Raw genomic sequence first — 26,779 nt, 5'->3', positions numbered from 1 at the left:
TGAAGTCCATGCTATTATTATCCCCACTTGACAGATGAAATTTGGAGCTCAGGGGTTAAAGTTTACACTGCTTATTCTGGAAACTGGGCTCTTCACAGCTCCTTCAAATGAACAAATACCAAGTGTTGTCTGTACAAGGCAATGGGTAGACAGGAAACATGGAGAAATCTATCTTCTGTCAGCCCAGTAGTAACATAGTTGGCTCCTTACAAGGAGCTCAAAGGTCCAGGGATAGCTTGGAAAATGTGGCACTCTCTTCCCTGTCTTTTCCCGGCTTCCCCTTTTCACCCCACCAAGAGCAGTCACTTGCCACCCAGTTCCTTATGGAGAACTCGGGTTCTTATTAATCGCTGCCATGCCTGTATTGTTCTAGCCATTGGTTTATCAAACAATTCAACAAACACATAACGAATTCCCATTCTAGCTGAAGAATAAGTAGATAAATGAGGTAGAATGCCTGTCTAGTTGGCAAAGTAGATGCCAGGTAAGTGGTGCATTCAAAGCCAATGTACCGGTGGTACAGTGTTCTCTCCCTCCCACCCACAATTAGTGCTCATTTGGGGCTCACATAGGCCTTGTGACAGATCTTGAGGTGTGTAGCTTTTCAAGTGTGTGCATCTTGGATGCTGTGAACTCCCTTGTGTGTAAACCAGGTGATGCTTTACTCCAGGAGATGCCTCTCTAAAGCTAAGCATTTCCATAGACCTCACTAATGTGGCATTGTACTTTAGATATTTAGGTCAAAGTTTAGAAATAAAAAGAATTTGCTCCAGGGTTTAAAAAGTATTAGCTGTTGACACCTGCAATACCTAAAAGAACTCTATGTGACTGCAAGACAGGCACAAATCTAAAACATTTCACATAAAACAGAAAACTACATCAATTTGCACTAAATTACAAATCCCAACTAATCCAGTGACTTTGCTGTATGTATGAGTGAATATTCTGGACATTGTGTTTCAAGAATTACTAAAATTACTTATGTAATATTTTATAAATAGGATGAGTTGAAGCATTTTCACTCTTAAATAGAGTTAGAAATTCCAGTTCTTTAGGACTGAGCATTTCCATTTCTACAAAACTATCTTAGAGAAATAATCAAATAGGGACACACAAATTTAAGTGTAATTATCTTCAGCATTGCATTATTTATATAATACTAAAAATTAAGATAAAGATGAAATAATTAAGAGGGAAAAGGACTATTAAGCAGACATATGAAAATGTTTTCATGAAATAGTTAATAATAATGTTAAGAAAATAAAGGCTGACAGACAACTATGATAATGATCTCAATTGTGTGGTAACCATGCTCCACCCACATGGGTGCCATCCAGCAGCTGTATTTCTTTTCTGTGACTGTGACCCATACCCAGTGGATTTAGGATTAGGACTGAGATGGAAAGATGCTCTTTTCTGTCTGCACATGGACCTCTGTGCACTTGGAAGTGGAGGAGGGGAGGAGAGAGAAGGGGGGAGGGAGGGAGGGAGGGAGGGAGGGAGGGAGGGAGAGAGAGAGAGAGAAATAGATGCCTGTATCCAGACCCTTGTTAGTGCCACTTCAGTTCTTTCCCTCTCCACTTAAACTGATGTCATTGTATTGAAAAATTACTCACATTGCCATAGATAAGCAAAGAAAACATAGATACATTTATCTTGAAAACTGATCTAATCTTCCTTACTAGCTCCCCTGGGTGGTGGGAAAACTTTGTTTTGGATAAATGCAGTAAATGCACTACAATCCAATGATTCAGAGTCTCTGCAGATAACTCATGTACTATGGATGACTTAGTACTTTGTATTTTTGATTAGCTTCCTTCTAATTGCTCTTTTCCAAAGTGGTGTCTGGGAATTTAGAGGGCTTACATCAGTTCAGGGTCCTTCTGGCATGTGTTGATGAAACATGCAGCTAGCTCAGGTGGAGGGCTGTTCTCTGGGGTTTAGCTAGCCTCATGAGCCCTGCCTACTATGACCCATCCACTCCTTAGCCTTGCTCTTGCAGTGGGTCCCTAAAATTTGGCCATTTCTTCTATTCTAGGGGTACAGTCCTCAGCTTCAGTGTCTGTCTGTTCTAAAGATGGTGATTTCCAGCAAATACCTACTCAAATGCTGACTCATTTCTGAATACCTTTAAGGACACTCAGGAGATTCTGGGATTTTATCCATGCCATATAGAAATGGAGGATGGTTTGGAAAGCCAAACTCAGCAGGTGTTGGGGACCACCTTTAGGAGAGATGACCTCTCCTACACTTCTCAATGGAAAGAGAGCAATGGCCCCTGCATTTCATGTTTCCTCACCTGCCTCCTCTTGGATGTTGGCCAGAAAGGAGGTACGTCATCGTGTCTCCCCGTGGACTTGCTTCCCTTTTATCTTCTTCCTCTTCTCCTAAGCTGCCAGAATCAGAAAGAGTGGGCTTTGTATTCTTTGTCCTTGTTAATGTCCTTATACATAATATATTCTGTTTCCCAGTGGATATATTCAACCTGTTCCTTTCCTTGGGGCCACAGCAGCTGATGAAGGGGGGGTGGGAGGGAGTAGAAATCAGCCTCCTGAAAAAGGTTTCAGGATTGGAAGATATATATCACAATCGGATGAAATATTTTTTTTGCTGTGAAACCAAAAGACTAAGATACAAGGATATACAACTGTATGCAGAAGATTAGGATTTAAAACACACTCACATACACATACATGCATGCACATGGGCACACTCAAAGTTTTTTTCGACCACTATCTCTGTCTTCTTTAGATCTGAAAGGGTCTTTGTTAACTCAGGGTCTTTGTTACAGGAAGTTCAACTAAAAAGACCATGAGGTGAAGCTTCTTTAGGCTTTGAAATGTGCATTTATTCTTCTGAGATCCTTGCACATTAGTCTGGACTAGGATTTCCAGTGTTTTCTTGCCATTACTTGACTCCTGTAGATGAAATAGTGACATCAGCTTTTTCACTGAAGAGAGACAAAGGATTTGGAAAAAAACTCTGAAAGATTTTTACAGTTCCATTGCCCTGTGATCCTACAAAACCCGAATCTGTGAATCCGGAGGCGAGTGGGAGGAAGGAGGAAACTGTCTCTTGACAGTTGCTTTCATCTTCTCCATGAAAGTTTTCCCGAACAAATCTGATCAAACTTCCTCTAACTCAGAAGAATTTTAAATACTTCCCTTGGTCTTATTTTCTGGCTGTTCACACCAGGCAAATTATTTAGCCCCTTATGTGTAAGACAATGATTTTAATACTGCATACTTCAAAGCATTATTGTGAAGGTTTGGCCAGAATTAGAAAAGCCTTTAAAAGCCCACAGGACTTCTGGTACCACTAGGCAACTGTTCCAGACAGGCTTCCTGCCAGAACCTCAAAGTGGACCTTGTAGGAGTTCTCCACTTCCTTTTCTTCCTGAGTATCTTAGATAAGCTTCCCAGAGCAAGAGGTCAACCAAGTACAGTGGGATGAAAAGGGTTAAAATGGATTGATCAGTGTCTTGAGAATCACATGTGTTTGGGGAAACAGAAATGGGTTGAACTGAGATGTCAAGGTTGAAGTCCTTCTTGGAATTCTCACTAATCTGATGAGCTTTGGCAGGTCACTCGGCCTCTCTGAGCTTCAGTTTCCTGAGCGCAAACAGTAACCCTGTTTTTCCTAGAAGGATCATTGAGAGTGAATAGACAGTCTCTAGGAAAACAAAACAAAACAAAACACCTGAGTGGTGAGTAACCACATGAGGCAACAACCAATTACCTTAATATGTAGAAAAATGCACATTAAAACAATTGAGTTCTGCCTCAGAGTAGCAAAGATTTTAAAAGATGATGATATTAAATATTGATCAAATATGGGGAGATAGAAATTTACAATCATTGTTAAAGAGAGTTCAGTTTCATTGATAAAATTCCCATGGAGATAAATTTGTTTACATGCATTGAGTAAATTTGAATATGTATTACCTGACAATCTAACAAGTCCATTTTATATGTATTCTAGAAATATCTTTTGCATATGAACACAAGGAAAGTGCACAAGGGTTTTTTTAGGTAATTCTCATAATAACAGAAGTGTGAAACCAAAAATACACATCAAAGAAGAAAGATAATTAAATATTCATACAACTGAATACTTCATAGCAGTTAAAATGAATGAGATTTTATACATACTGACAAAACAATGTATTTTGAAATGGATAAATTTTAAAAACCTGTTATTATCCAGTTAAATGCATCCATCATTATTTATGTAAGTTAGAAATGCCCTTTCACACAAAGCGATACTATGTATGTGTACATACACACACGTATATATGTGCTGACCAAGTACATTTAAAGTAAACTGCTAATACACCCACAAGTGAAGCTGTAATGGTAATGGCTGCCTCTGGGGCGAAGGAGGAAAATGAGACTGAGACCAGAAATGGGGGTTATGGAGATTTCAACTATATTGTTCTAGTTCATTCTTTTGATGAGAAACAAAAACAAATATGAGCAGATGTTATCGATTATTTGGTCTGTGCTTGGCTATATTTTTACCTTTCTTAAGGAAAGATTATAATTATTCTTGACTCATGCTTAGCAGTGCATCATTGCTAACACTTCAAACAGATTTGGGAAATTAAAGAAAAATAATGCAAGTGAACCCGGCATTTATAGAATTAATCTGTAAAAGCGATTTAAATTTAATTTTCAAGGCTTTCTGCTCTTCAGGTGTCAGGAGAGAGGTACAAAGAGAAAGGCATAGACAAAGTTCGGGTCACTGAAGTGTCCCACACGTCCACAAAGAAGTGACGGCAAGCCTTCTGCATCTTTTACAGACTTAAAACAGCTTATTTTGTCTCTCTGTGTTGTCTTTTCCCACTCCTTTCTTTTCCAAGAGCACTTTGGATTTCAGCTTAAGCTGATTGCACCGTATAAAAATGTTGAAGGTGGGAGGAATGGCCCAGGAGTGGCCTTGGTAACCACACATCTCCGGGTGGAGACGAGGAAGCACTGCCACCTGCTCCCCCAGCTGAGCAAACCTCACAGTTATTTTCTTATCATGTTTCTGTGATCCCTAGTTTGCAAGGTTGTCATCTATTCCATAAACAATATCAGCAGTGTTTGAACAGTGTAACTCTGAAGTTTTGCATTAAGTAAAAGAAATATTGAGGCTAAGCCCAAAAGAAAAAACAGCCCTTTCAACAGATCAGCCATTACCCTCAGTAGGTCATGTGGTTTTCCAAAGTGGATTTTCAACCAAGGCTGTTGTTTACCCATCAATTATTAAGTGAATCAAGGGAAGGGCGTTACAAGAGAAAGCTAGGATGTTCTGAGACATTTCAAGTTTCTGAACTTCCTATTTTCAGTTAGCAGTGACAGGAATAAAGAGACAAGGTTTGGGGGAAAGAACAAACTAAAATCACAGTGGCAACTACAATGACACAGGCTTTTAGACTTCACAGAAGTCACTGAGATAACCATCCAAATTAAGCCATGTCTAAAAGGCCATATGAGAAAGAAATTATCCCTGACTTGAAAGAAAGCAGATGTGAGACAAAAAAGGCTCAGAATGGATATTTAAAATTGTAGTCATGGCTTCTGAGTTAAACCTCCCTTCCTTGAGTTACTCATTGATCCAGTCTTGGGATGCAACATGATTTAGCTCGGCATTTTCCCCCTTATTTGTTGAGGATACATGCAAAACATAAATCTCATATGGAAAAGCACTACAGGATTTCACAGTTGCCTCACCTATTGGTATTGACGGCTTGGATTTCACTGCCTGCATCCCTGGAAGGCTAGCTATGACTGCACTCATCACTCTTAAGGATGAACATCAGAATGTGGGTAACAGTATCATTTAACGCTGGCATTTCAGAATTTGTGAAATATTATTGATGTGAGGCATCACAATTGATCATGACAAATAAGTTTCCATCGATAGGAGATGAATGAAACCTGATGCTTTACATTTCTTGTTGCCAGCTGTAGGCTTGGAGGTAATTAAGAAGGATTTCAAAAGACTAAAAGAGGAACCTCGCAAAGACCTGTTCTAAACTATATTCTAGAAAGAAAATACTGCTGCTAAAATGACAAAGAAGCAGTATTTTAATACGTAATATTTTCACAACAGGAAGAGCTAAGATGGTTTGATGAGAAACTTCCTAAGCTTCTTGATACACGGTTGAGGAAAAAATTTTGAGAAGACACAGAATGTACTAGAATTAGTAAACAATATGGGAAAACTTTAACCTGGCTAATAGCACAAAAATGCAAGTAAAGATAACAAGGAGCTATCACTTTATAGCCTTGGAATTACCAATTTAAAAAAGGTAAATGATAATTCCCTGTGCTTAAAGTGATTGTCACAAGATACCCATTTTCATAGGTTGTGCTTGAACTTTTGGGATAGCGATTTGGCAAATAAATATTAAGAGCCTCAAAAATATTCATAACTTTAGGCCCAATAATCACTTTGCATAAAGCTAGATTTCTTCAGATGTTTGTCATATGTAACTTGTTTGAGTAAAAATTAGAAATTTATGATAAATAAAAATTGGTAATAATTTAGATTTGTTAAGTGAGCTTTGATACACTTAGAAGATGGTCTACTATTTAGCCATTAAAACAATATGCATTAAAGACTAGGTAATAAAATAAAAATTATAGTAAAGTAATAAGTACAAAAATTAGATCCACATTTGGATATACAAAATGTCAACAACTTAGATCAAAACAAATACAAAATCCCCTTAGAACTTAGGCACAGAAGTAACAGTAGAAGGAAACATCAGAAAAAAGGTAAAATCCCGCTGAAAAGGTAAAGTCTGCCCTGCCATTCATCAGGCGGGGATCATGGGCACAGATCAAGATAAACCAGCTACTAAGTTAACAGGAAACATTTCTTCCAAGGCCTAGTGTTGCAGCTATAAAATTTCATAATAGATTCCTTCTTTGAGGAGCTCTTAGTGACTTACTCACTGAAAAATCTTGTTTTCTATTACCTAGACTGTCAAAAGTTTTGCTCTTTGGAATCATAAAATTAAGAATACAGCACCTGCCGTGGCTGGGCAGCACAGTTGGTTAGAGCCCTGTTGTCCTGCGCCAAGGTCCCCAGGGCGGTCCCGGTCAGGGCACATGCAAGAATCAACCAGTGAATGCAGAAATAAGTGGAGCAACAAATTGGTGTATCTCTCCCTCTCTCTCTCTCCCCACCTCTCTCCCTTCCTCTCTTTCTCAAATCGGTGAAGAAGAAAGAAAGAGAGAGAAGTGAAAAAGGAAGAAAGAAATGAAAGAGAAAAAAAAAGAACGAGTGCAGCACCTCACCCACCTTGCAGGGAGGATTTTTCAGTCCTTTGACACAGAGAAACAGCCTGATTTTCAACCGATGCACAGAGCCTCAGATGAGGGATTTCCAGATGCATCATTTCACATCTTAACTTTGTGGTTTCCAAGGAAAAAGGAACTTGGGCTCTACTTTGTAGTCCTTACTTCATGTTGGCTTTTTCATCCACAGCCCCGTCTTGTTCCGAGCCCATCAAAGCGATACTTCTCTTAAATCCTATAACCTTATTTTTTCTTTCTTTCATGAATCACCCCATGGTTCTTCTGGCTTGCGCCCCCCTTATTGTAAAGATGTCAGACTGCAGCCCTCCTCACTAGTGGCCTTTGGCTGTTAGAGCACATCAAAATGGTAATGGGGACTGTATTCATGTGATGGGCTTGTCCTATGTGTTTTGCACTTTTCCCAGTATTTTTCAATGAAAATCTATTTCTTTCATAATGTAGAAAGGTTAGGCACCCTAATTCTTTACTGAAATTAATCACATAAGTCTCACATTGCACAAACACAGGACAAGGCTAACCATAATTATATTCGGATGATAAAATTATGGCTGATTTATAGTTCCTTTGTTGAGCTTTTCTGGTTTTTCTTCCTAAAATCATTATAATGAAAACATGTTACCTTTTAAATTAGAGATGTCAGTAGTTACTACTTAAATACCTTTGAAAAACTTCCTTTTATTAAAAAAAAATGGAAGCTATGTTTCTTGATAATTTTCCTGCAGCGCGGGAGACGGACAAAGTCAGGGTCTGTCCAGAGGAGGCAGAACGAAGCCTCGCCCCCTGCAGTCAGACGGTGGTGGCAACCTCTGTCCCCTCTGACAAGCGGCCTTGGCCTCGGTCCTCATTTCCCTTTGGGCTCTGAGATCCAGACGCTGTGGTTATGTTTATGGCTTTTGGAAATACAGTTTATTTTAGGGCTGGAAGCCTTTGGTTTAGAAACAATGAAATGCGATTTGCTCTTCTACTCTCTTCACTGTCCTAATGGTTTAATGACATCCCCAGATTGATAACTAAGGCCTAAGCGAGGTCATTCTAGTGCTTTGAACTCAAACCAGAAAGGAACATTTCAGAAGGTTTATTGTCTCACTCATTATGTGGTTGTATTCAAGTTTATTTTATGGTACTGTGCCATGTTCTGAGGTTGATTTGACATCTTCAGTTTAAAGGAAGTGCTGTAGGGAGGAAGGAGATAAGTAAATTTTTAAAAAACTGTGGTAAGATAGGTAGCCATAAGCTTCTCCATCTTGATCATCCTCAGTGTACAGTTTAGTGGCATCTATTACATTCACAATGTTGCACCACTATCATGACTATGTACTTCTAAAATCCTGTTAGTATCCCCAACTTTGTACCCAGCAAAAATGACTCCCCATTTCTTCCCCCTGCCCCAGCCCTTGGTAACCTCTAATCTATGCCACCTCTATGAATTTGCCTATTCTAGATATTTCATCTAAGGACAATATTTGTCTTTTAAAGTCTGGCTTATGTCATGTAACATTGTTTTCAAAGTTCAGCCATGTCATAGCACACATCACTGCTTCATTCCTTTTCATTGCTGAATAGTATTCTGTTGTATGTGTATACTTCATTTTGTTTATCCATTCATCTGTTGGCCGACACTTGGGGTTCTTTCTGCCTTTTGGTTATTGTGAAAAATGCTGCTATGATCATTGGCATACAAATATCCATTTCAATCCACATTTTTAATTCTTTTGGAAGTATCTCTAGGAGTAGAATCATGGAGTCATACGATAATTTTATATTTAATTTTTTGAGGGATGGACATTCTGTTTTTCACAGTGGGTGCACCCTTATACATTCCCCCAGCAATTTACAAGTGTTTCGATTTAGGAATAAAGGTAAATTTGGGACGTGATTTCTGGTTCCAGTTCTTCTAAGAATTTAGTATATTGTTTAACAAATCGAACTCTGCATGACCTACCTTATTCTTTAATACATTGTTTTCTCTTTTTCTTCTATTGAATTATAAATGTCAACTGTCTCTGAGGACAGATAAAGAGCTAAATGAATCACTTGCTTTTGTATCTATGCTTGTAGATTATCCTTGAATAATTACTCTGGTATTTCAATAGCTAAAATCTTTTGGTTGAACTTCAAGATGGGCCTCTTTTTTTGCTTATTTTTTTATTTTATTGATTATGCCATTACAGTTGTTCTATTTCCCCCTCTTCATTCCCCTCCACCCTGCATCCCCCTCCCCCACCATTCCCCTTCTTTAGTTTATGACCATGTGTCTCAAGCTCTTTAGTTTATATATTTCCCATACTATTCTTGCCCTCCCCCCTATCTATTTTTCACCTACCATATATGCTACTTATTTTCTGTACCTTCTCCCCCCTCTCCCTGTTGCTAACCCTCCATGTGATCTTCATTTCTATGGTTCCACTCCTGATCTAGCTGTCCTCTTAGTTTGCTTTTGTTTTAGGTGTGGTTGTTAATAACTGTGAGTTTGCTGTCATTTACTAGACATGTTTTTTTATCTTCTTTTTCTTAGATAAGTCTCTTTAACATTTCATATAATAAGGGCTTGGTGATAATGAACTCCTTTAACTTGACCTTATCTGAGAAGCACTTTATCTGCCCTTTCATTCTAAATGAAAATTTTGCTAGATAGAGCAATCTTGGTTGTAGGTCTTTGGATTTCATGACTTGGGATACTTCTTTCCAGCCCCTTCTTGCCTGTAAGGTCTCTTTTGAGAAATCCACTGACAGTCTGATGGGAACTCCTTTGTAGGTGACTGTCCCCTTATCTCATGCTGCTTCTAGGATTCTCTCCTTCATTTTAATCTTGGCTAATGTAATGATGATGTGCCTTGTTGTGTTCCTTCTTGGGTCCAACTTCTTTGGGACTCTCTGAGCTTCCTGGATTTCCTGGAAGTCTATTTCCTTTGCCAGATTGGGGAAATTCTCCTTTATTATTTGTTCAAATAAGTTTTCCACTTGTTGCTCTTTCTCTTCCCCTTCTGGTATCCCTATAATTCAAATGTTGGAGCATTTAAAGGTGTCCCGGAGGTTCCTTAGCCTCTCCTCATTTTTTTAAATTCTTGTTTCTTCATATTTTTCTGTTTGGTCATTTTTTCCTTCCTTCTGGTCCACTCCCTTGATTTGAGTCCCAGTTCCCTTTCCATCACTATTGGTTTCCTGTGCATTTCCCTTCATTTCAATTACTTTAGCCTTCATTTGTTCCTCTAATTTGTGACTAAAATCAACCAGTTCTGTGAGCATCCTGATGACCAGTGTTTTGAACTGTGCATCTGAAAGTTTGGCTATTTCTTGGTTGCTTAGATTTATTGGTTCTGGGGCTCTGAGTTCTTCTTGAGCCATATTTTGCTCTGTTCATGCCTGTTAAGTATGAGGAGTGGAGCCTTAGGTGTTCACCAGGGCAGGGCCACCCAGGTTGCTGGTTTGTGATGCTGTATGTGGGGGCAGGGTCAGAGAGGGAGCAATAGCAGTCCCTTATGCTGCTTCCTGCTGCTGGGGCCTGCGAGGTCTGTCTCAATGCTTGCTCCTTCACTGGTTTATTGGCACATGAATGTGTGACTGCAGTCAGCCTGCCGCCTTGTGCCCTCACTGGGTCTGCCCGGCACAACTCCATGCCTGGGATCCACCAGCCTCTGATCGAGCACCTGGGTTGGTTTGACCAGGTTTTCCTGAGCAACCCCGCTCAGGCAGTCGCTGGCTCCGCCCCTCTTACCGGTCTGGCTAAAGGGTTTGTTGTTGTCGGACTTCCACATAGTTCAATTTTCTGTGTTTTGGCTGCGTTTTTTGTTAGTAAAACTTTGTTGTCTTTAAACTTGGTTGTGGGAGAAGGCACAGTGTTTCCACCTATGCCTCCATCTTGGCGGAAGTCAAGATGGGCCTTTTTAATGCCCAGTTCTAAATTTACAAAGATGATTACAAGGATATAATATGTATAATATTTTATATCATTACATTTTATTACTTATTTTATAAATTATATCATATTGTTGTAAAATTATTTATTATATAATTATGTATCAAATATATTATATTATTGCATTCAATATAATTATACTTTTATTATATTCCATTATAATAAAAATTACCTAGAAATAAAGGTAACTTTTATACTGTACATAATCAGATTAGTATTATATTTGGGGGAAAATAGAAAAAAAATTCCCACATTTATCATATGTATTATATACTATATATATTTAGGAGAGATTTATACTTTAAAATTATAACAGTAAGAAATTGTAACAGTGAAAAATTATAACCCACCCCACCATTCTTTTGACATTGTTTTTATAAGTGATAACTCTGACTGATATGTGGTTTGTAGATAAGCAATGTTTGTATAAGAACCCTAAGAACTAACTTCAAAAGATACAGATCCTGACCTTCAAGCATTTCAAGTCTGGGAGATTTGCTGACCTTCAACCATGGAGCCGGGATGATGTGAAGCTGGGATGATATAAACCGGGACGATGCACCCTGGACCTTGTTGGAATGGACTGTGCTCATCTGCACGTAGGGAACTCTGCAGCCCCCTCCCTTGACCTCTCTGTTCTGTTCCCCTCGTCCGCCTTACAAAAAACCCCTCTACCTCCAAAGATGGAGATGGGCCTTGTGATGTGAGTCCTCCATCTTCCAGGAGCTGGGCTTTGAGACATGAGTCCCTCATCTTCCAGGTAGTCAGTATCTGCAAACAAACCACTTTCCTTTACATCAGCACTTGCCTCCAGAGTTTTGGCTTTTGTAGTAGCAGGCAGCCAGATCATTTTTTGGTTAAGAGATTAGTTAACTTTGATTCCAAATGTTAGTAGTGGTTAGTAGCTTGACACTTTCCTAAAAAGCACACTAATCCTTCCAGATGGTAGTTTTCTATTTTGCTCCTAATTGTTCTTGGCATTTGGCAGTGGACTGTCTCGGTGTTAAAATTACTAAACTCAAATGTCATGCAATGTAATTGGCAGCAAGATATGTAAGAAGCACAGTCTCTCGAAGCACCGAGGATATGTGTTCTTGCTTTTCTTACTAGTTTCTTATTAGGTTATTAGGGAATGGTCATCCTGGCTTTGTGAACTTCCAGGGGAATGCTGGTGAAGCTGCGTGTTTAGTGCGCCAGCCTCCCTGGAGAATTGTCACATTCCCAACATGGAATTGCCTGGAAAAAATCAACATTCTCTCACACTGCCACTCTGGAAGCAAGCAAAGTGCCAAACATCTCCTGTTTCTCCCTCCAGATTTACCCTTCTCCTGTTCTCTCCATAGGTCCCCAAGCCCTCTGGCTTCTGGTTAGGTCAGGTCAGTGGGAAGCCAGCCAGGAAATCAGAGGCAGAAAAGTGAAGATTCGGATTAATTTCTCCTGCTCTCTCGCTGAGTGTTTGCCTGAGGCTGCTGGAAACTTCATCAAAAGGTCACTCTCGGGGAGTTAGTTCCATTCCAGACAATTATTTCTTTCTGACTCCTAGTCTCTGTGCCTCTCTCCTCTGTTCTCTCCCTCTCCCTCCTACCAGACCCAGGTTCCTGTGTGATTCTTTGTGGTTCTCCTACTTTTGTGATGAGCTCCTTTGTAAATAAGGAAATCTTTGATCGGTTTAGTGTGATGGGCCATCTGTTTTCTGTGGGGATCCTGAATCATGCAGGCAAGAGAAGGATTTTGGTGTTGCTGCCTCTTTAAATGAAGCTCACCTTGGCTAAACTAGCAATTTTCTATCTTGGGTTGTGACAGTTCTGGGTGACACTATTTATTTCAATAGGTGTCATGAAATTTTCAAAATGGTTTCAGCTGTAATTTAAACCTAAAAACTTGACATTTAGTCCTTGTAACAGGTGGGAGTGAGGGAGTGTGATTGTTAGAATCACACTCAGTCAGTTTTGAGTTGATAATTGGCTATTAAATGAGGGCCATTCCAGGAAGCTGGGCATGAGGCCAGGGAGTGTCAAACACAAGTGTCCAAGGATGAGACAGGGGGAGACAATAGGAAACATTAGATATTGTGAATTACAGAGTGGACACTTTGCTTAAAGGCATTTAAATTCAAATTAATTTAAAAAACTGAGCTGTAATTTTTTGGATGCAAGCACAACGGTGGTGAAACGTGACGGTATGTTTACCAATGACTGTAAGTCAAGTGAGCCACAAGTCTGAGGTGGGAGAGGGTGGGCGTTTCATAAGGAAGAGACACAAGGGTCCCTCTGGGGTGGTGCATTAGTTTTCTCAGGCCGCTGTAACAGAATGCCACAGACCGGGTGGTTTAAACAACAGGAATTCATTTTCTCACAGTTCTGGAGGCTGGGAATCCAAGATCAAGGGGCCGGCTGACTTTGCTGTCTTCTGAGACCTCTCTCTTTTGCTGCAGATGGCTGTCTTTTCACTGTATCCACTTGTGGGCATCCCTCTGTGCTTGTATGTCTGGTACCTCCCTCGCGGCATCCAAATTTTTTCATGTTGTAAGGATGCCAGTCACACTGGATTGACATTGTTTAACCTTAATTACTCCTTTAAAGGCCCTGTCTCCAAAAACAGTCACATTCTGAGGTACTGGTGGTTAGGGCTTCATCATCAGAATTCGGGGGAACACAGTTCAGCCCCTAATAGGTGCTGATGTTCTATTTCTTAAACTAGAGGATTGTTTCATAGGTATTTAATTTATAATTACTTATTAAACTGTATACTTATATAATCAGCATTTTTATGATTTTATGTTGCATTTCAGAACTTTTTAAAGTTAGACGAGTCAGCATATCATGCTGGCCAATCGCACAGTTCTGGACCACCCTTTCAGATCCTTACATAGGCTAATAATATCGATTTCTGAGAAGAGCATAAAAAGACAAGGTATACAGTAGGGCATGGCAATTCATCTTAGCACTGTATTTTCCTCTCAAGAATGTTCCGGTACAGAATATTTTAGGATACTCATTCAGGATATCTAATACATAAATACTTCACATGATTTTATTTTTGGCATCTTCTGAATATTAAAGCTGTGTCTGTGTTTAATGCAAATTCAGGTGTCTATATACTACCCAGTCACCCAGGTCTGCCAGCATGACAAAGCTTGCCCTTCTGTGAATTTTTGCTGTAAGTCTGTCCATGGGGCTGCGGGTGACCTGGTAAAGCTGATGGCTCTGCTAATGAAGCCCTTCTATTAAAAAGAGAGCAGCATTTCCGAAGGGAGCAGTGTATTCCAATTCAGAAGGGGGAGGGGTGTTCTGGTTTTCTAGCCTCACCGAGGAAACAGGATGTTCATCATGAAGCAGAGGTTTATTATGATGTGTTCATTTGCGCACACGGCCATTGAGATAACCTATAATGTAAGTGGGTTTTGTATTGTCTGCTCTTAGTAGGAAGCATCAAAAACTAGGTTGTGTAATATTATTTGAAAGGTATCAGAAAGCCTTTCTCCTACCAGGAGCGTTTATTCATCAGCCAGCTACAGATAAGGCATTCCCAAACATGTCAGTTATTTATCTATTCATTCTCCAGCAGCTTGCCAGGTAATGAATGGCATGCAAAGATGAAAGGGAAGCAGCTCCTGTCCCATGGATTTCCCCCGCTGGTGGGGAGCCCAGGGAGCAAACTGGTCGTCACAACCTAGCATGGAGAAGCTATAAGAGAGGTCTGTCTATACAGGGGAATATAGAAACAGATGGGGTAGCTAAGGCAGTTTGGAGGTACAGGGCATTCTTCCCAGAAGTGCTTAAACGTAAAGGAGGATTAAAGTGAATCAGGTTACCAGTTAGGTGATATTGTCTCAAGGAGATGGAACCATGTGAAAAGTCACAGGGACATTGGCTCTTTCAGGGTGTACGACTATGTTCCTAAGGCAAAAAATAGAAAATGTGGCTGGGGAGGTGGGAGAAAAGAGAAATTGAATTTTATGTTCAGAGAGATGATGTCGTATTTCTTTTAGATGTATTAATATGGCTGCTGTACGAGGGATGGACTGGAAGGCCAAATCATGTGGGAGCAGAATGACGAGTTAGGAGCAGAGATGAGGGTCTGAGCTGAGGGGACTGCAGTGGGGACAGAGAGGAAGGAACAGAGATGCAGAACTGACAGGGCCTGAGAGTGAGTGATATAAAGGTGCTGGAAGGACCAAAGGTAAGTCGAGTCTCCCAATTTTGGCTGGGATGGCTTTATGAATGAGAGTGGCATTAAGAGACAGAGAATATAAGAAGGCTTGGGGACAAGGCTGATCATTTCTTTTTGGGAGTGGATGAGTTTTTGTATTAAGAGTGTGATGATAATAAGTGGTTAGATGTATATCCAGGAGAAGTTCAAGAGAAGAGTTTTTCTTCACTGCAGGTAAAGAAAGGTTCAGAAGTTGTCAGCACACTGGTGCTTTGGGATCATGAGAGTAGAGAGATTACCCTCCTAAAATTGCTAGGTAGTGTGAAAGCAGTGAACAAGAGTAGAAATCTAGAAAATGCGCAATTTGAAGGGTAGGCAGAGGAAGACAAGCCCAAAGAGGAAATGGGCAAGAAACTAAATATGAGAGAACAGAACCAAGGAAAGTCAAATGTAAAGCCAAAAGGGTGCAGAATTTCAAAAGAGAGGGAGCAATCAATATTGCCAAAATAGTGTGCTAATTCAACGCAAAATAACTGAAAAACAGCCATTGGATTGGATAATTAGGAGATTATTTATGACTGTAACTAAAGTAGTTTCAGCAGATAGCTAGCAGAAGTCTGACTAAGTAGTTTGGACTACTCTTGAGAAGTTCAGATAAGAAGGAGCAAGTGAAGATTGATGGTAACTCAGGCAGCACACTGGGTCAGAAGGGGATGTTTTTATGATGGGCAACACTTGACATATTTATAGGCAGAGGGGAAGGAGCCAGTAGACAGAAGAGGGGATGACTTAATAAGGGCCACAAAGTGAGCAGGAAGTGATGGGCATAAAAGCAGAGATGGAGGATGTATCAATTTCCTAAGGCTACTGTAAAAAGTACCGCAACGTGGGTGTCATGAAACAAGAGACATTTATTCTTTCACTGTTCTGGCAGCTAGAAATCTGAAATCAAGCTGTCAGAAGGGCTGTGTTCCCTTGGGCTCTGACTGAAATCCTTCCTTGCTTCTTCCCAGCTTCCCAATAGATAGTCAGTCCCTACTATCTATTGGTTGTATGTTTGTGTCTTCTCATGACATGCTTCTCTGTGTGTGTATCCAGATCCCCTTCTTTCTAGGGGGACACCAGCCATATTGGGTAAAAGACTCACTGTAATGATCTTATCTTAACTGAGTCAATCTGCAAAGAACCTAGTTTCAAATAAGGTCACAATCACAGGTACTGGAAGTTAGGACATCAACACTTTTTTTGTGGGACACAATTCAACCCTTTACAGAGGGACACTTTTGAGAAAAGTTTTGTCATTCTCTGAGACCAGAGGAAAGGGGGTAGGAGGGATATGGGTATAGACAAGCTTGTAGAGAAAGAGGACAAGGAGTGGAAACAGTTTGTTCCTAACGTCCTCAGTGGTTATACGCTGAGAGGAAGTTGGAGCAAATTTGAACAAGGGATTTAAAGAAAGTGGTACAGATCTCAAAAAGTTGTTAAAGGGAATGGACAAGGTAAATGACCCAGGACAAGTGAAAAGACTGATGGATGGTGGTGATGAGGCTTTGCTTGGGGAAGGGAAGTGTGGAGAGTGACACTTCTGCCCACCCTCCCCACCTCACCCAGAAAAGGGAGGAAAGAATGTTCTGTTGGATAAAAGAGTCCAGCAGAAGAAACTCATAGGGGGAGGCATCAGCATGGATTAGGGGATGGGATGGTGAGAGGGTGAGCTTACTGCTCCCTGATTAAAGGAGGCGAGGCATAGCTGGAAGAAAGTGGCTGCATCTGACTTGAGGTTGACACCTGTTGGAATAGACTATCCATTTCTCTAAAAACAAAGTCAAAACTCAGTGAAGACAAAAAGTAATTTTCTTTCTGCTTTACAATTTGCAAAGACTTTTCACATTTGCTGTTTTATTTAAAAGCAAGGACCGTATACTAATTTCTGTAGAACTTTGTACCTGGAGGGACTCAAAATAAGCTTCTTTCTTATGGCTTCAAAGGTTTTACTTGAGACAAAGAACACAATCAATCATGCCTATGACCATGCATGAACTCTGGAGAAAGAATGAAGCATAGGACAGACACATTTGAATGGGAGGTAGAGGGATGGAGAGATCTGGCTGATCAGGGTAGCAGAAAAGAGCTTAGAACCTGGAGGCAGGCACACTTCTGCTGCGTTTCTGGGCTTTCTGTGCCTGCCGGGGAAGGTGCAATACTCAGTTTCAGAATCTCAAAAATAATGACCAGGGTGGCAAAGTGCCTCCCGGGAGGCTGAATGTAACCTGGGGTGTATCAGACTGGCCAGCATGGAGCTTTTTGAAATGTTGATTTTGAATCTTTTTAGACAAGGTCATGTCCATGGTTATAAAAGAAGCAAAAGGGGAAAACTCTAAACTGCTGAGAAAGTACTGAGACTGACCGATGCGGAAGTGACCACCTTAAGTTTTTTACTACCCGGCAGACGTGAAGGCCAAGAAGAGAGTTAAGACCAGTTATAGGAATTACGACAATTGCATTTCTTAAACACTTCAGTTCATAGCGTATGAAATTAATTCCCACTATGCTAATTAATAATTCAGGAGATTGATTTTCTGGATTTCCTCAGGAACTGGATTTTCTCAGCTCCTTAAAAAGTTATGGTCCTATGTAAAGTACTGAAACTTTGTTTCCTTACTATTCTTGCTATTAAAAAAATGTGGGTTTTTTTAATGGAAATATTTTTCCCCTACTCTGCCACTTGTACTGCGGCATTTGGCTTCATCACTGAGAATGATTAAAAGTTAGGGCAAACACAAATGCAACTTAAAGAAGGGGAAGGCACTGGCGGGTGTGGTTTAGATAGCTGGGAGTCGTCCTGTAGACCAAAAGGTTGCAGGTTCGATTCCTGGTAAGGGCACATGGCTGGGTTGAGGGTTTGGTCCCTACTTGTGTTGTGTGCAAGAGGCAACAGACTGATGTTTCTCTCCCTCCCTTCCTGCCTCTCTGGAATCAATAAAAGAAAAAAATGGGGTGGGGAGGAAAGAAAATTAAATTGATTTTTAAAAAATCTATTTCTAATTATTAATAAAAGGTGGAAAAACTTATTTAAGTATGCAAGAAAAGCTGTTCCCTATTAATGCAATCAAAGGCTGTTAGTATGACCAAACCTCCATTCTTTAGTCTCCCTGTTGAAGAACTCACCTTCAACCCCTCTAAAAACTGCTAGAAGCCTTTTGGCAAAGAGTGATGGCACCCTTTTTACCACATTGAAAAGCACTAGGACACAGTCTAAGAGTTTAAAGCCAGACTGATGTGTATGAAAAGGACTCTTCATTCATGAGCTGGATAAACTTGTCCAAAGCCTCCGTTCATCACATTCGAAGTGGGAGCAGTCCGCTGCCTCCCTTCCTCCTGGCTGTGGGAGCACAGGGCAGCCAGCTCAGGGAGTGGGCTCCCCCACCGCCGTGGGGGCTGCTGCCTAGCTGGCTGGTGGAAGCGCTGTTCCCTTGGCCAGCACTGCCCAGCATGTTCTAGAACACTAGATCAGTGCGGTGTTCGTTCTGATGTAATTTTGGGAAATGCCACATTCCCTTCTATCACCTTTTTAGACACTCAAAATGCACATTTTTATATTAACCCCGCAGGTGAAGCCCTCACTAAGAAACTTAATTCAGTATTTCCCATAAAGTGGTCTTTTAAGAAACACACTTTGGGAAACTTTTCAGGAGTATTTAATCATTGCTTTCAAATGATTTATGCTGCACTTTGAAGCACTGAAAACTGATAGTCTATTTTCATCTAAATTATATATATCTGAAGTTTGCTCTCTTAGGCTAATATCAAAATGATCCTTAGCATCTTCCTCTTGGTGGACATGATTTGGTGAAGCCCTGTGCCAGAGGAAATGGGCTGAGTTTAAAAAATTCTCTCTGTGAACTACACAAAGTAAATATTCAATGGTGACTGTACACAGACACGTACAGGGAGCTTTTGAAGTGCTCACATGACGTTCAGCTGTAATAACTTTGTATAAACACAGGCAGTGCCTAACCTTTTTCTGTGATAGACTTAAACATAACTGCAATATTACATTATTCATCTGCCAGTATGATTTCTTAACCCATTGTAAATACACAGCATACCATTTTGGCTACCGAAAAGTTTTGTAAATGGCATCCCTTGTTCATGAACATTGAACACAAGTTTTATAAATAAATGCACCATCACAAAAATATAAATCGATAACACATATATATGTGCTTATATTATATTTGATTATGATCATGAAATGCCACAATTATCACTAAAAACAACAGTGCATGACTGAAATCCTCATTCTCTCCACAGGTGTTATGACAATATAGTGCTATAGCACTTAGAGAGTTTCTTCTTGAGACCTGGAACTTCTCACTGGGCACAGTGTTCTAGGGCCACTACATGGAGGCCAGAGACCAGAATCTAATCTGGGTCTCTGAAGGAGTCAGTCACCTGTAGGAATGGGACAGACCTCACTGATACGCAGTATTCTTCAACAATGCTGACACGTCCTGGCCTCACATATCTTAGATTCATGTGCCTTTTAAGCCTTTCAAGTCTTACTGACACCTCAACTAATGGATGTCGATTTTCAAGACATTTTATTCCTATAAGGAAAAAACAGTACGTAGGAGCATAGGTTGCATAAAGGCCACAGATCTAAAGTCCTAAACTCTGGAACTTGTAAATATCTTATTTCAAAAAGGGTCTTAGCATATATGATTAAATTTGAAATGTGATTAAAATAAGGAGAATATCTTGGATTATCCAGTGGGGCCCTTGTTGCCTTTATGAGTGTCCTTATAAGATAGAGGCAAAGAGATACATACAGAGGAGAGAGAAGAGTGTGTGGAGCTGGAGAAGCTACTAGAAGCTGGAAGATGCAAGGAATGGAATTTTTGCTGGTGTGTCTGGAAGCAATGTAGCTCTACTGGCACCTTGATTTTGGCCTTCTGGCCTCCAGAACTGTGAAAGAATAAAATCCTTGTTTTAAGTCATCAAGTGTGGGGTAACTTGTTGCAGAAGGTACAGGAAGCTAATCCAGAGGGAAGGCCAAAGGCGTTTAAAAAATGTTCTGTTAGGACTGTCCATGATCTACCGCCTGTTTTTTTTCCTTCCTTGTTGATTACCCTCTTCCGCACCTCTCTCCCTCCACCTTCACCTCTTCCCTCTTCTCTTCTTGCATTTTTAAAAAAAATTTATCCTCTTTCTTGCCACCTTCCTATCTCCTCTAGACACACACACAAATTTGAAAATAAAGTATGTGGAATAAACAAACAATAATTTTTTTAAACTACAAAAAAAATGTCATAGAGTGTTGAGTGCTCCTGGAATAGTTTAGTTAGAAATTAAAATTATTGGATGACCTGGGGTGGCCTGCTCAGAAAGTTAAATTTGAACAGAAATATAAATAGTCAAAAAGGTCCAGCCACAGAGGATAGAGAGCATTCTAGGTAAACAGAGGATGCAGATTTTAGAATGGGAATAGCATTAGACTGTTCATGGCATTGTAAGTGGCTGCAGGATCATGGACACTCATTATTTCAGCTTGTGTTTATGATGGAGGAGGACAGGGGTGTTGGCCCTTTTGGTCTCTGTTGCCTCCGCCCCTATCTGCCCCTAGCACAGTGATGGGCACATAGTTCTGTGGTTAAGAATGGAGGATCTAGGGCTAGAGTACCTCAAAATCTGAGATACTTTCTGGGTAAACTCTGGGCAAATTTCTAACTCTCAGAACCCATTTATAAAATGAAGAAAATAATAATAGCAACAGTATAACATGATGGTGAGAATTAAATTTCTTCGAGCATGTAAACCACTGAAGCATAGCTCATAGGCATGTGGTACACAACAATTTTTTATTGTTATGGAAGGCTCTCAATAAGTACCAGTTAAATGAGGGATGCATTTCTGTTGATAAAATTAGCAGGCATCTCCTAAAAACCAACATTTTAGACATAGAAAGTGGACTGGTGATTGCCCGAGATGGGTGCCAGGGGGCGGGTGAGATGGGTGAAGGGAGTTAAAATAAATGTCTGGAGGTGACGTACAGCAAGGCGACTATAGTTAAAAATACCACATTGCATTCTGGGAAGTTGCTGAGAGAGGAGGTCGTATAAGACGCGCCAGTCAGGAACCCCAGGAATGAGCTGCATCAGAGTTCATGAGCCCCAAGGGCAGCTCATCCCTTCTGTTCATATTCACCTCTCTATGCATCCTAAGCTCCTGGAACTGCCAGGAAATTCTTATACAAGCTGTGTCACCAGCTCACTGGTGGGTTAAGGGGTTAAGGGACAGGGACCAGTCCTGTTTGTGTCAGAGCCAGACCATTAGCACCTGGGACCCATTCCAGGGAGAATGTTCACTGGGGAATCTCACCCAAGGTGGGTGCCTTAGGACCCATGAGGAGACGAAGAACAAAAAAAGTTCAGATCTCATTGTCCACCACGGATCATTGGCAGACAGTGCAGCTCTCATGAGGGTACATGTAAGGCCAGTCTTCCACCGGGGCCTGAAGCCTGTACTGGAATGTGCACAGTCTTCTTGAGATGGCTCAGAGAGACATAGACCCAGGTGTGTGGGGCCCGAAGCCTATATAATTGAGGAATCTCTCTTCAAGAAAGGGAATGGAAAATTGCCAGTTAAAAAATGAGTGCAAAAGGGTAAGAATTTTAGAATTTCTTTAACATTTTTTAGAAAATAAACTATCACAAAATACAATTTTTTAAAAAGCTGATAACACAGATATAACAAGATCAAGAAAAATAATGTATCCTCATTAGCTGTCTGGCAAACTTCTAAGTGAATTTTTCCAAGTTTTCTTGGTTGTTTTTTCTTTTATTGCCTCCTCATAAGACAATGATTTTGCAGTATCATTTTAGTAGAGAAAACAGAAAAATATTTCAGTCTTTCCTTTAGCATGGTAGATATTTAAATTCATTTTTTATTGTTGATAGTTTAGAAAAGTTTCCACAGACTGGTTTCTAGTTCTGAACATTTCTAACTTTATCGCTCCTCCCCTTCCTACAACTTTCTGGGCTGAGTGTCATAGGTCACATGCATCATGGGATTATGGTCCCTGGCCCTGAATCTTCATGTTTCCATTGTCAATGTGTCACCACTGTGGGCAGAAAGGACATTCCTGGCAGCTACTCATCCCCCAGAACGGCTAGCCACAATGCAGCCATGACCTGAAGGGCCTGTGGACCACATGAACATAGCCCACTTGCTCTAAACCAAATGTAATTCCATCTCAATTTCCCACTAGCTGGATTCTCAGAATTCCAGTGACCACCCCAAAGCCACTTGGCAAGAAGGGAGTGGATATCAGAGTGGAAAGAGATAGCGGTCTTAAGCAATTACAGTGAAAATAGCTCAATTTTGCAAATGTTACAAACCATATGCACCGAATACATTGTTAGGCCTCACCCTGGAACACTGAAAGGGCCGCCAGCGGCAGTGAGGGGCGCTGCAGTGAGGGGCGCTGCAGCATAAGCTTCATGAACTCCCCAGGGACTCCACCCCTGCACCATAGCAATCTCATTTCTAAGGCCAAGAAGAAGTACTTTACTGATGTAGCTTCTAAGCTGTGACCTAAGACAGACTTCCTTATAAAGAACTCCACTCTGCTGTAGTTGGTGACTTAAGGATTGTTGATTCTTATTCATCATTTCTCACCATTAACGTGGATTCTAAAGGAGAATGACTTTTAATTGATATTTTATTTTTTGCATTTTGAAAAAGGAGGTTAAGGTAGCGCTTCTATCACTGCACCCTCTGCCGCCACCCTCCAAATTGGTTTCTTGGATCTAAAAACCACCCTCATGTGAAGTAGCTACTAGTTCCACTGGGGGCATTTCCAAATGGAAGCTCGTGTGCCAAAATGCTTCACACATTAATGAAACATCTGTCATCGCACTATTTTCACCTAAAGGTTTCAAAACACTTGGAGCATGGATTATGAAATAGTGTGTGCTGGAAAAAAAACATGCCATTTTTAAGGACATTTTACATTTCCGAGAGCACTCTACTGATTAAAACAAAAGGAAGGGAAGCGGTAGGCAAGTCCAAGCTGCAGCTGCAGCGTTTCAGCAGTCTGTCTTTTTGTTTGGCCCATCACGCTGCTCTGCCTTTTTTCTTCGTGCTGTCTGAAGCATGCGTGAACTGACAATATGAAAACAGAGTTCTTTTGTCCTTGAACCTGACGAGGAGCCAAAGCCGGGCTGTTGCTCACACACTTAATGAGTCATGCAAAACTCGTAAGAAATTTTAACAACTGTGGAAAATACTGAAAAGAAACCAGAAAACTTAATTTAAATTTGCACATAATACATGCTCAATAAATATTTGTTGAGTATTCTATTCTAAAAACAGAACTGCTTTTGAGGAACACAGGTTTGAAGGATTTTTGAAGTCGTATCTCATGTAGAAACAGTCATGAAGGAAACTCTTTTTTGACTAATCAAAAATTATCTTGATTCACCAATATTTAGTGATTTAAAAATTTATTCATTCTATTCCCATTATAAGATTGAAATCTATTAGGGTTAAAATTTTTAAGAGATTAAACCCTTACAATTATTGATCCATAACTGATTCATCAATTTGTTGTCACTGCATGTTGTCGAACAAAAACTGAGTCAATATATGATGGCCTGTGCTAAAGTATGAAATAGATAAAATAGTATAAATAATATTAAAAATTTTTGTTCCAGAACTCTGGACAGGGAAAGGAAACAAAATGTCACCATTAAATACAACTTGGTTAGTAAAGGAGGTGAAAAAAAACTAAAAAGAAATGTGTTTTCTTTCTGTCTGTCTTGTTTGTTTTGTTTTTCAAAATGGGGGACTGCCTTTCAGTAGTTGCCATTTTCCTTCTAATTACAGCGTCCTTAGTGAGCCTCTGAGTTTTTAGGTAATGGCACTTGAGCACTTATTACACTTAACGCGCACTCTTCTCCTTACTTCAGTGAAATAATTCCTTTACTAGAAACCATTGTGAAAATCAGGAAAAATCACCAAGATTTTCTGGAACTGGGGACTGTTGGTTGGTTTAAATTTTTGACTTTTAATTTAATATGCAAGCTTAGCTAAGTCATTTAATTGCTTAAAATTCAGCTTTCCCATCTGTGAAATTATTAATAAAGACTAGGGCTCCATCCAAAGTGATGATGATGATAAACTTCACAATAAAATTCAACTCTGCACAATAGGTAAAACTGCTGTCTCCTCCCCTGTCGCTCCCATATTATCTCAGACATGAAATGGGCTCTGGCCAGACAAAGAATTTCTCCAATCCTCAAGTTCATCCTGAAGTGTGTTAATTCAGTACTCTAACCTCATGGACTCATGCTGGTCTGGACCAGAGATCCTCAACCCTGGGTTCATGTTAGGATTGCCCAAGAAGCCTAAATCCCACCCCAAACCATTTCTCTAGGCAGTATTTTCTAAAACGTTCTCCAATTTGCCTCAAAATCCTAACATAATATGGAGGAGAGGGTGGGACTATGTGAAGGTATAGCAGAGTCCAGGTGAGCTTTGCCTAAATAATTGTTGCAATTGGGTGATGAGGACAAGGGGGTTCAGCAGTGTCCCATGGGAATGTTTGAATTTTTCTGTAATAACGTATTTTCAAAAACATCTTTCCAGGGAAATGTGTAATTAGAACCTGCTCCCTGGGGATTTCAGCCTTGTAACAGGAGCTATGAAAGTATAAATTTTACTCTGCCTGCTTTTTAATCTCTCCATCAATGAATTCATTTATTAATTCATTAAATAAATGTTTATAAATGTTTATTCTGAGATGGAATACTCCTAGCCCATGTCAGCTTCCAAGACTCCCTGAGGGGCTTACTGTATAGTTAGGTGAGACATATTTGTAAACAAATAGGCTCTCGGTCCCAGGGTAGATACATGTTCAGAGAAGATGATATGTAGGACGTAACGGATGTGTGTGTCTCTGTGTGTGTGTGAGTGTGTGTGTGTGTGGCAGTGGAGGTGAATTGTACCTTGGGAAAGAATCAAGAACTGCTTCATGGGAAAGTGACTCTGAAGATGAGTTTGCTGAAATCCTACCCATCCTTTAAGATCCAGTGCAAATTCCACTTCGTACATTTTCATTTCTATTATTAAACAAAAATAATCTGTTTCCACTGTGTGTTATAACCCTTTGTTTCTACCCATTATTTCAGTTATGTTAGGCTTCCCGTTATTATAAGTTCTAGATTAAAAATTGTTTTACCTCTGCGTCCTTTGAAACCTCTCAGAACAGTGACTTGAACAATTACAAGGACTCAATGAAACTATGCAAGCTCAATAACTAGATTTCCTTATACTTTATTACTATATTAAACAATTTTGTCATATCATTTGACATTTGAGTTTACCCATGTACCTTAATTGACAATCAATATTAATTTAGGAAAAAGAACTAACTGGTTTAAAAGGAAAAAATACGTCAAGTTGGAAAGAGAACCCTTTTTTGTTGGTCAAAAATGAACACAGTTCTTTTCAAAGAGCTATAAATAAACCTCCTAATTTTTCTGCTCCCTGAAAGAGGCACACTATCTAGCCAAGTGCAGCCTTGAATGCTAATTTTGTTCCATTGAGAGCACCTGGAATTCAAAGGCTTTTCCTTCTGTGGCTTGTGCAAGAGCTGTTTCATCTGCAGCATAGTATTTGGAATGACCCAATTCTGTCACTTTGGTGGGAACAAATAATTAAAAGAAAGTTGGTTGACAGAGATAAGACGCACAGAAAAAGAAAAAGGCAGAGCCTAGGAAAAGATATCAGTGAGGTGCTTTCTTGGCACTTTTGTTTTGAATGAAGTTCTATTTTTGCTTTGAACTTGATAAATAAAAGGCCATTTCTAATGCTGGGCTTAAAAGTTCTGGTGTAGCTAGTAAAGTGCCCGAAGGCCCACCAAAGACAGTATGTTAATGGACCTGCAAATCAAGGATGGAACAGGGAGTGACTTGGCTCAAGAAGGATGGTGGCACAACAAGTACAAGGAAGGATGCCTCCGCCTGCCTTTTGGGAGACTGACTAGATCCTTAACCCCGCTGCTCCTTCAACACTTCAGCCTCATCATTTGCAGCTATCACACTGAAGCAAGCAATTTGGAAATGAACTCTATTATGAGAAATAAACAGAAATTCCCAAATAAGTGTTTCTATGAGCAATAACATAATTTTTGCCCTTTATTTTTCCAACCCCAATAAGGACAGAACCACGATGTGGTGGGTCAGGATTCAATATAAGCACATTTATTGCAGAAAACTGTTTCAAACACCAGAAAACTTGTAGTTTTAGAAAAATAATGAGATACCACAAACAGCCACAGACATTTAAAATACATACTTTTGTTAACTTGTTGCTGACTACCACTCCAAGAGCA

This window comes from Artibeus jamaicensis, unplaced genomic scaffold (assembly GCF_021234435.1).
Source record: "Artibeus jamaicensis isolate MK-2021 breed Jamaican fruit bat unplaced genomic scaffold, CSHL_Jam_final contig_387, whole genome shotgun sequence".
Taxonomy (NCBI): Eukaryota; Metazoa; Chordata; class Mammalia; order Chiroptera; family Phyllostomidae; genus Artibeus; species Artibeus jamaicensis.
The sequence above is the reverse complement of the archived record's forward strand: the minus strand, read 5'-3'. Positions refer to the sequence as shown.